This window comes from Ips typographus, linkage group LG10 (assembly GCF_016097725.1).
Source record: "Ips typographus isolate SLU linkage group LG10, UJ_Ityp_2.0, whole genome shotgun sequence".
Taxonomy (NCBI): domain Eukaryota; kingdom Metazoa; phylum Arthropoda; class Insecta; order Coleoptera; family Curculionidae; genus Ips; species Ips typographus.
Window position 1 is genome coordinate 1,838,201 of NC_138431.1, and position 11,139 is coordinate 1,849,339.

Consider the following 11,139-nt stretch of genomic DNA (forward strand, 5'->3'; position numbering starts at 1 on the left):
AATATCTGGTCGGGCGCGTATTAAAGTAGGCCACAGTTAGGAAGCGCTACCTGGAAGATTCTTGAATGGTCAAGGCAACCCGCCAAGCGTTTCGCGGTCATTCTAGAACGTGGTTTGTGAATATAAAAGAAGCGGCGTCGACGAGAGAGAGGGTAGTGTAGTAGTGAATTTGGGAACGCGGTAAAGTTTAAATAGTGGAATACTTGTGGAATTGTAGTAGTGTTTTTTTAGTAGCTGTGTTAATTATTGTACGGAGTGTTTTGGTGTAAATAAAGTTATTAATTGTTGAGTTAAACTGACTTTGTGTGAACCCACGGGAAAATCGTAACAATTGGTGTCAGAAGTGCGATCAGACTTTAGTGCGACGTGAATTTGAGCTAAACTTCGGGTTAAAGACTTGTGTTCAGAACCGGACTAGAGATTTTCGGAACAGTGGTGTGTTAAATTTATTTTATGCCAATAACAAGACGTCAAAGTGCAAACATGGAGGCCCAACTTGCAGCTATTATGGAAAAGATTCGAAAACAAAACAAGGAAGAACAAGAAAGGATTCGACAACAAGAAGAAAGAATTCGACAACAAGACAAAGAAGAACAAGAAAAGATTCGAAAACGAAACAAGGAAGAACAAGAAAGGATTCGACAACAAGAAGAAAGAATTCGACAACAAGACAAAGAAGACAGAGAGCGGCATGAAAAGCGTAACGTAGAAATATTGAACGTTCTAGCGGGGATCAAGACAGAAATCCAAGAGTATGTAACCCATAGTCTCAATAAAATTCAGAATGATGTTCGGGAGGACATTAATAAAATTCAGAACGATGTTCGGGAGGACATAAATAAAATTCAGAATGATGTAGAGATAAAGCTACGCGACTTAGAGCGGAAAATTGACAGCAGAGGAGCCAGCTCTACAGTGATCACCCGAAACGGGCTCAACAAGATCAAGCCTCCCACATACTATGGTCAAACTTCATGGGCAATGTACCAACTCCAATTTGAGGCCGCTGCAAATGCAAATCGATGGAGTAACGAGGAAATGGCTGTAGCACTGGTGGTGGCATTACGAGGACCTGCATTGGAGCTGTTACAGACTCTGCCTATCGCCCAACGAAGCAACTATGAAGCATTAGTAGCTGCATTAGAACGTCGTTATGGGGATCAACATAAGAAAGGACTGTATCGAACGCAATTAATGGCAAGACAGCAGAAAACTGGTGAAAATCTAGAAGAGTTTGAAACCGAAATTCGTCGCCTTGTGCATCTGGCTTACCCAGCCGTCCCGGATGAAATCCAAGAAGAACTTGTGGCACAGTATTTTGTAGATGGGATTCGAGATCCGGAGGTAAAGAAATGGCTGAAGATGTTCAAAGGGAGCAACAACAGCGAATTACTGATTCGAGCGCTGGAAATTGAAGCTGCGTGCAATGATTTAAAGCCAGAGCCTATTCGAGAGGAAAGAGTACCGCCAGCCGATCATGCTGCTACATTAATAGATGAAATTAAAGCAATGGTAGGCCAATTAGTGCAACAAATGGCAGCATTAGGAAATGGTCAGTCCAGACAGTTAGAACGGTCACGTCCGATCACTAGAGTGGAATGTTATCGATGTGGACGCAAAGGACACTATAGAAGGAATTGCAGACAGCGGTCTTGTTCTCCAAACTCACAGTGCCGACGAAATCAGGACATTAGAACAAATCACCGGAATTCCTCTGTTAAAAGAAACATTACATGTTATATTTGTGGACGTAAAGGACATTACCAATGGAATTGCAGACAGCTGTCTCGTTTACCGACCCCGCAGAACTGGCGTAACCAGAAGCAGGAAATGAGGAACCCGGAAGGACATTTACCGCGATACGTAGAGGATCGTCAAGCTTTGGATAGTGACTTAAGGTACCGGAAAGGACAAATTAATAATGGTTGGAGGATTGGTCAAATCGCGATGGTGACAGATAAAGAGGCTACAACAAGAATGAAGAGCAGCGTTTCTAAGGAAGACATAATAAAAGGGCAGCGCTCAGACTCTGATTTGGAAGTAATCAGAAGATGGTTGGAGAAGGATTTGAAACCGGATTGGCAACAGATTTCCAGATATGGACCAACAGTAAGGGGTTACTGGTTGCAGTGGAATTCGCTTCGACTGCGAGATGACTTAATTACTCGCAAATGGGAAAGTCCAGACGGAAAACGCTTTGTTTACCAAACAATAGTGCCCAATTCCTGCAAAGAGAATGTGCTGCGAGAACTACATGACAGTCGCGGAGGAGGACACTTTGGAGTAAACCAGACTTTGGCTAGAATAAGAGATCGATTTTACTGGATTAACTTCAGAAAGGACGTTGAGGAATGGTGTAAACGGTGTGACCAGTGTTCGTTACAGAAGGGATCCATCACAATTCGGGAAATTGAGAGAGAGAAGATGAAACCAAACAACAACCGTATGAAGATGACACTGGACCACAGACCAACTGGTGGCAATTATAAGGAAGGTGATGCTGTGTGGATGTTTCAACCCAGGAGGAGCAAAGGATTAAGTCAAAGATGGCAACGACACTGGGAGGGACCTTACCATGTGGTAAAAAGGTTAAATGACGTCGCGTACAGAGTCCAACGCAGCCCCAAAGGCAAGATGAAAATTGTCCATCTGGACAGACTCAAGAAATACCAGGGACTAGATGAAGCGGATCGGGACGATCAGCTTTAAGAGGGGGGCAGTGTTACGGTCTGGGCCTACTATGCTCGATACTTCTTAACGAGCGCTCGCTTCGGGATGAAACCGATGCGCCGCAATATCTGGCCGGGCGCGTATTAAAGTAGGCCACAGTTAGGAAGCGCTACCTGGAAGATTCTTGAATGGTCAAGGCAACCCGCGAAGCGTTTCGCGGTCATTCTGGAACGTGGTTTGTGAATATAAAAGAAGCGGCGTCGACGAGAGAGAGGGTAGTGTAGTAGTGAATTTGGGAACGCGGTAAACTTTAAATAGTGGAATACTTGTGGAATTGTAGTAGTGTTTTTTTAGTAGCTGTGTTAATTATTGTACGGAGTGTTTTGGTGTAAATAAAGTTATTAATTGTTGAGTTAAACTGACTTTGTGTGAACCCACGGGAAAATCGTAACATTATAATATGCCAGTCATTGAAGATGTATACAATACCTAATTAGACCCTACATACGATCAATGTCCATCTAATTACCAAAGTGAAAATCAAAGTACATATTATCTTGACGGAACCGTCAATGAACAAACCAAAAATGAAGTTTTTCAAGAAACTATGCCTGAGGAATCTGTTCCAACAGTCCCTTCAGCAAGAAGGAAATTTTCACCAACTTTTCGAAAGCGACAACGACACTGAATAACACCACCAACTAAACCCCAAATTATATCCTTTAACCTAGATTCTAACAGCGAGTTATCATATATAATATTCCCTGAACATAACTTAAAGATACTCATTGACTCAGGATCAACCAGATCTTTCATGAATCCTGACGTAGTAAAGGCAATTTATCCTGATCGAATATCTAACGACCCATTTGTAGTAAGTACAGTTTTCCAAAAATCAAACCACGAGTTTAGTGCACTGTTGCCAACTTCAAAAATATTTAATTTACCAAATTACCAAGATTTAAAGTTCTACTACTAGTCCTTTTTAAAGTTCATCATGCGTCCGACGGTTTGTTAGGATTAGATAACTTAAAATATTTGCAAGCCAACATTAACTATAATACAAAACGTTTAAAAACCCCTTTTGCAAGTATCCAAATTCAATTTCATCAAACAAATTCTGTAAATTGTTTTATTACTGTAAGTCCCCGCATGGAGCAAGTAATTAAGATAAAAACTACGGTTGCAAATGGTAATGTGATAGTTCCTTACCAAAAAATTAACAGCTGTGAAATTCCAGAATCGTTGACAGTTGCAAAAGATGGTTATGCGTTAACCACAGTTTTAAACAGCGGCATTTCACCAGCGACAATTGATTTCTCTGAACCTATTAAAGTAGAAAGTTTCGATATTTCAAAAACTGAAAATATAGATTTAAGCAATTTCGACGATAATATGGCATCAGAACCTAAATTGGACACATCAAAACTCCGACTCGATCATCTAAATTCGGAAGAAAAATATCACATTTTAAAATTATGCAAAGCCCATTGCCTAACCTAACCTAACCTAACCTAACCTATAAGATTAAACACTCTATTAAAACAACGACCGAGTTAAAGAAGGGTGCTTCCATCGAGCACAATAATGGTTTCTTCACTTGTTTTGAAACTTCAAAAAATCTATTAATTAATGAATCCATCTTGCAATATCCGGAATGGTGTCATCATTGACAAATAAGTCTTTGGATGTTCAAATGTCCTTTAATATCAAGTTTTTCCCATTTCACCTCTAGAACTGTTTCCATTAAGGGAATCAAACAAGTTATCCATGTCGTGTAAAAATTGAGCAGTGTGCATGGCCTCCGGAGGCAAAAAGCCGCCTGAGCAACCAGAACTACCAGAAGCTATCATGGACTCAATGGCACTGGCAACAGTTTAATTTTGAGTCGATTGTGATCATTTAAATATAAATAGGCTTGGCGAATTTTTCGAAACTTTCTTTGTTGGTCAAGTTTGTACCACTGGCGAATGTGTGAAAACTTTGCTACTTGATCGTTAAATTTTATATCGTATTTCATAAAAGCGTTTCGGGTTCCGAAGCGAGCGCTCGCTTCGGGATGAAACCGGTGCGCCGCAATATCTGGTCGGGCGCGTATTAAAGTAGGCCACAGTTAGGAAGCGCTACCTGGAAGATTCTTGAATGGTCAAGGCAACCCGCCAAGCGTTTCGCGGTCATTCTAGAACGTGGTTTGTGAATATAAAAGAAGCGGCGTCGACGAGAGAGAGGGTAGTGTAGTAGTGAATTTGGGAACGCGGTAAAGTTTAAATAGTGGAATACTTGTGGAATTGTAGTAGTGTTTTTTTAGTAGCTGTGTTAATTATTGTACGGAGTGTTTTGGTGTAAATAAAGTTATTAATTGTTGAGTTAAACTGACTTTGTGTGAACCCACGGGAAAATCGTAACAATTGGTGTCAGAAGTGCGATCAGACTTTAGTGCGACGTGAATTTGAGCTAAACTTCGGGTTAAAGACTTGTGTTCAGAACCGGACTAGAGATTTTCGGAACAGTGGTGTGTTAAATTTATTTTATGCCAATAACAAGACGTCAAAGTGCAAACATGGAGGCCCAACTTGCAGCTATTATGGAAAAGATTCGAAAACAAAACAAGGAAGAACAAGAAAGGATTCGACAACAAGAAGAAAGAATTCGACAACAAGAAGAAAGGATTCGACAACAAGAAGAAAGATTTCGACAACAAGACAAAGAAGAACAAGAAAAGATTCGAAAACGAAACAAGGAAGAACAAGAAAGGATTCGACAACAAGAAGAAAGAATTCGACAACAAGACAAAGAAGACAGAGAGCGGCATGAAAAGCGTAACGTAGAAATATTGAACGTTCTAGCGGGGATCAAGACAGAAATCCAAGAGTATGTAACCCATAGTCTCAATAAAATTCAGAATGATGTTCGGGAGGACATTAATAAAATTCAGAACGATGTTCGGGAGGACATAAATAAAATTCAGAATGATGTAGAGATAAAGCTACGCGACTTAGAGCGGAAAATTGACAGCAGAGGAGCCAGCTCTACAGTGATCACCCGAAACGGGCTCAACAAGATCAAGCCTCCCACATACTATGGTCAAACTTCATGGGCAATGTACCAACTCCAATTTGAGGCCGCTGCAAATGCAAATCGATGGAGTAACGAGGAAATGGCTGTAGCACTGGTGGTGGCATTACGAGGACCTGCATTGGAGCTGTTACAGACTCTGCCTATCGCCCAACGAAGCAACTATGAAGCATTAGTAGCTGCATTAGAACGTCGTTATGGGGATCAACATAAGAAAGGACTGTATCGAACGCAATTAATGGCAAGACAGCAGAAAACTGGTGAAAATCTAGAAGAGTTTGAAACCGAAATTCGTCGCCTTGTGCATCTGGCTTACCCAGCCGTCCCGGATGAAATCCAAGAAGAACTTGTGGCACAGTATTTTGTAGATGGGATTCGAGATCCGGAGGTAAAGAAATGGCTGAAGATGTTCAAAGGGAGCAACAACAGCGAATTACTGATTCGAGCGCTGGAAATTGAAGCTGCGTGCAATGATTTAAAGCCAGAGCCTATTCGAGAGGAAAGAGTACCGCCAGCCGATCATGCTGCTACATTAATAGATGAAATTAAAGCAATGGTAGGCCAATTAGTGCAACAAATGGCAGCATTAGGAAATGGTCAGTCCAGACAGTTAGAACGGTCACGTCCGATCACTAGAGTGGAATGTTATCGATGTGGACGCAAAGGACACTATAGAAGGAATTGCAGACAGCGGTCTTGTTCTCCAAACTCACAGTGCCGACGAAATCAGGACATTAGAACAAATCACCGGAATTCCTCTGTTAAAAGAAACATTACATGTTATATTTGTGGACGTAAAGGACATTACCAATGGAATTGCAGACAGCTGTCTCGTTTACCGACCCCGCAGAACTGGCGTAACCAGAAGCAGGAAATGAGGAACCCGGAAGGACATTTACCGCGATACGTAGAGGATCGTCAAGCTTTGGATAGTGACTTAAGGTACCGGAAAGGACAAATTAATAATGGTTGGAGGATTGGTCAAATCGCGATGGTGACAGATAAAGAGGCTACAACAAGAATGAAGAGCAGCGTTTCTAAGGAAGACATAATAAAAGGGCAGCGCTCAGACTCTGATTTGGAAGTAATCAGAAGATGGTTGGAGAAGGATTTGAAACCGGATTGGCAACAGATTTCCAGATATGGACCAACAGTAAGGGGTTACTGGTTGCAGTGGAATTCGCTTCGACTGCGAGATGACTTAATTACTCGCAAATGGGAAAGTCCAGACGGAAAACGCTTTGTTTACCAAACAATAGTGCCCAATTCCTGCAAAGAGAATGTGCTGCGAGAACTACATGACAGTCGCGGAGGAGGACACTTTGGAGTAAACCAGACTTTGGCTAGAATAAGAGATCGATTTTACTGGATTAACTTCAGAAAGGACGTTGAGGAATGGTGTAAACGGTGTGACCAGTGTTCGTTACAGAAGGGATCCATCACAATTCGGGAAATTGAGAGAGAGAAGATGAAACCAAACAACAACCGTATGAAGATGACACTGGACCACAGACCAACTGGTGGCAATTATAAGGAAGGTGATGCTGTGTGGATGTTTCAACCCAGGAGGAGCAAAGGATTAAGTCAAAGATGGCAACGACACTGGGAGGGACCTTACCATGTGGTAAAAAGGTTAAATGACGTCGCGTACAGAGTCCAACGCAGCCCCAAAGGCAAGATGAAAATTGTCCATCTGGACAGACTCAAGAAATACCAGGGACTAGATGAAGCGGATCGGGACGATCAGCTTTAAGAGGGGGGCAGTGTTACGGTCTGGGCCTACTATGCTCGATACTTCTTAACGAGCGCTCGCTTCGGGATGAAACCGATGCGCCGCAATATCTGGCCGGGCGCGTATTAAAGTAGGCCACAGTTAGGAAGCGCTACCTGGAAGATTCTTGAATGGTCAAGGCAACCCGCGAAGCGTTTCGCGGTCATTCTAGAACGTGGTTTGTGAATATAAAAGAAGCGGCGTCGACGAGAGAGAGGGTAGTGTAGTAGTGAATTTGGGAACGCGGTAAACTTTAAATAGTGGAATACTTGTGGAATTGTAGTAGTGTTTTTTTAGTAGCTGTGTTAATTATTGTACGGAGTGTTTTGGTGTAAATAAAGTTATTAATTGTTGAGTTAAACTGACTTTGTGTGAACCCACGGGAAAATCGTAACATTATAATATGCCAGTCATTGAAGATGTATACAATACCTAATTAGACCCTACATACGATCAATGTCCATCTAATTACCAAAGTGAAAATCAAAGTACATATTATCTTGACGGAACCGTCAATGAACAAACCAAAAATGAAGTTTTTCAAGAAACTATGCCTGAGGAATCTGTTCCAACAGTCCCTTCAGCAAGAAGGAAATTTTCACCAACTTTTCGAAAGCGACAACGACACTGAATAACACCACCAACTAAACCCCAAATTATATCCTTTAACCTAGATTCTAACAGCGAGTTATCATATATAATATTCCCTGAACATAACTTAAAGATACTCATTGACTCAGGATCAACCAGATCTTTCATGAATCCTGACGTAGTAAAGGCAATTTATCCTGATCGAATATCTAACGACCCATTTGTAGTAAGTACAGTTTTCCAAAAATCAAACCACGAGTTTAGTGCACTGTTGCCAACTTCAAAAATATTTAATTTACCAAATTACCAAGATTTAAAGTTCTACTACTAGTCCTTTTTAAAGTTCATCATGCGTCCGACGGTTTGTTAGGATTAGATAACTTAAAATATTTGCAAGCCAACATTAACTATAATACAAAACGTTTAAAAACCCCTTTTGCAAGTATCCAAATTCAATTTCATCAAACAAATTCTGTAAATTGTTTTATTACTGTAAGTCCCCGCATGGAGCAAGTAATTAAGATAAAAACTACGGTTGCAAATGGTAATGTGATAGTTCCTTACCAAAAAATTAACAGCTGTGAAATTCCAGAATCGTTGACAGTTGCAAAAGATGGTTATGCGTTAACCACAGTTTTAAACAGCGGCATTTCACCAGCGACAATTGATTTCTCTGAACCTATTAAAGTAGAAAGTTTCGATATTTCAAAAACTGAAAATATAGATTTAAGCAATTTCGACGATAATATGGCATCAGAACCTAAATTGGACACATCAAAACTCCGACTCGATCATCTAAATTCGGAAGAAAAATATCACATTTTAAAATTATGCAAAGCCCATTGCCTAACCTAACCTAACCTAACCTAACCTATAAGATTAAACACTCTATTAAAACAACGACCGAGTTAAAGAAGGGTGCTTCCATCGAGCACAATAATGGTTTCTTCACTTGTTTTGAAACTTCAAAAAATCTATTAATTAATGAATCCATCTTGCAATATCCGGAATGGTGTCATCATTGACAAATAAGTCTTTGGATGTTCAAATGTCCTTTAATATCATGGGGCTCACTTTTGGTCCTTCTCTTAGTCTTGGTCATCTACAACAATGATATTAAAAAAAAGTTTAATTTGTTCTTCTTCTTGCAGTGCCTATCCGGTTCGGATGCTGGCGACTAGCATGGCTATTCTGACTTTATTGGCTGCTGCACGGAACAGTTCAGTAGTGGTTAAGGCAAACCATTGTCTGAGGTTTTGAAGCCAAGAGTTTCTTCTCCGTGCTGAGTCTTTATGGCCAAATATTTTGCCCTGAAGAATGAGCTGCAGCAACCCATACCAATGTTCGTTTCGTTTTGTTTAATTTTTTATAAGTTATAAACCCAAGCAAGTAAATAAAAATAAATATAAAGTACCTATAATATATAAATTACTTGATAAATTTTAAAGTGAAGTGAATAGCGTGAAGTATAAATAAATAATTTAGTAATTTTGAATTAGGAACACAACTGACTGAAAACTTAACCCTTAAATGCATCTAGTTGCCATTTGGCAACATACCTCTAATTAAATACATACAACATACTGGACAAGAAATTTTGGTTTATTGCATGCTGTATCCAATTGGCTACGTTCCATATAAGTATGTAAATCCATTCGTTTGTGATGCCGTGGAACTACCGGTGGACAAGGTTGGCTCCAGGTGGTCAGGGAAAGGCATAGCGACCGCCACAATGCAAACCGTTTATTGCCAGTTGCGTATAAACTTTTTCAACCAGTTTATCGTTGGCATAGTATTTATGCTATAATTTTCTTGTAGCGACACTTGGAAAAATTGTAATCTAGGTTTGTATTTCACGGTATGATAATAAGTAATTAGTTTGGTGCTTACGTTTTAGAACAAAAAAAATATTTTGTTTTGATGCCAATTGGCGACATTATGCATTAGGTGGTGAACATTACAAGTGTTGTTTTATTTATTTTAGGATGAGCAAAAATAATAAACTCTTGTCAGAAAGAGACCTGATTGAATACTGGGATAACTTCACAGGTTTAGAAAGCGATGATGAATTGGATGATAGCGAAGATGATGAAATTGATGCAGGGGAGGGTCCTTCTGGTATTTCGGACTTTGCCCTTCCAATGAATGATGAAGAACATTCTAGCAAAGAGAAGCGCCGCACAGAAATGGAATCTGAAGAAGAGCAAGTTAGCGACGAAGAAGACAATTTACCTTTATCTGTTTTACAAGGTAAACAATTCACAAATAAAATACCTACAAATAAGAATATTTTGTGGAAACAAAAATCTCTGCAACTAAATGATGATGACCCGTTGCGCTTCAATGGAGACACAAGACTTGCTGCCGATATAGGGGAATTGGAAGCACCATTTGATTTTTTTGCTTATATTTTTTCAAATGATCTTCTAGAGAAAATTGTACAGGAAACAAACTTATATACGGTACAGAAGAAACCTGAGGGGCCCCCTTTTTTTACAGAACTGGACATAATATCTTGGAATCATAATATATAGTCACTAGTTCATATGCCTAACACTAGGTCTTTTTGGAGTAAAAATCTAAGATTTTCTAACATAGCAGACTGTATGCCTGTGAACAAATTTGAAAAAATCAGGCAGTTTTTACATTTGAACAATAATCAAACTTTCATACCTCGGGATCAACCAGGACATTATAGTCTTTTCAAGATAAGGCCTCTCATTGATCATCTCAATAAAAAATTCTCAACGGTTGCTATGGAAGAGCATCTGAGTATCGACGAGCAGATGTGCTCCACCAAAGTTCGACACTATACCAGGTGTCCAAGAGCACCCTGGACATAGGAGATTAACATGGGAAAACGGTTTTGATTTTTTTTGCCCCTGTACGGTTCATTTGATTGCACTGTATAGGCGGTTGTCGAGCAACGGGTAAACAGGTCATTGTTGTTGGTACGGTTGCTCGACAACCGCTTATACAGTGCAGGTAAAAAGTTTAAATTTTCGCATTTTTGTTCGTGTTTTACGACAAAA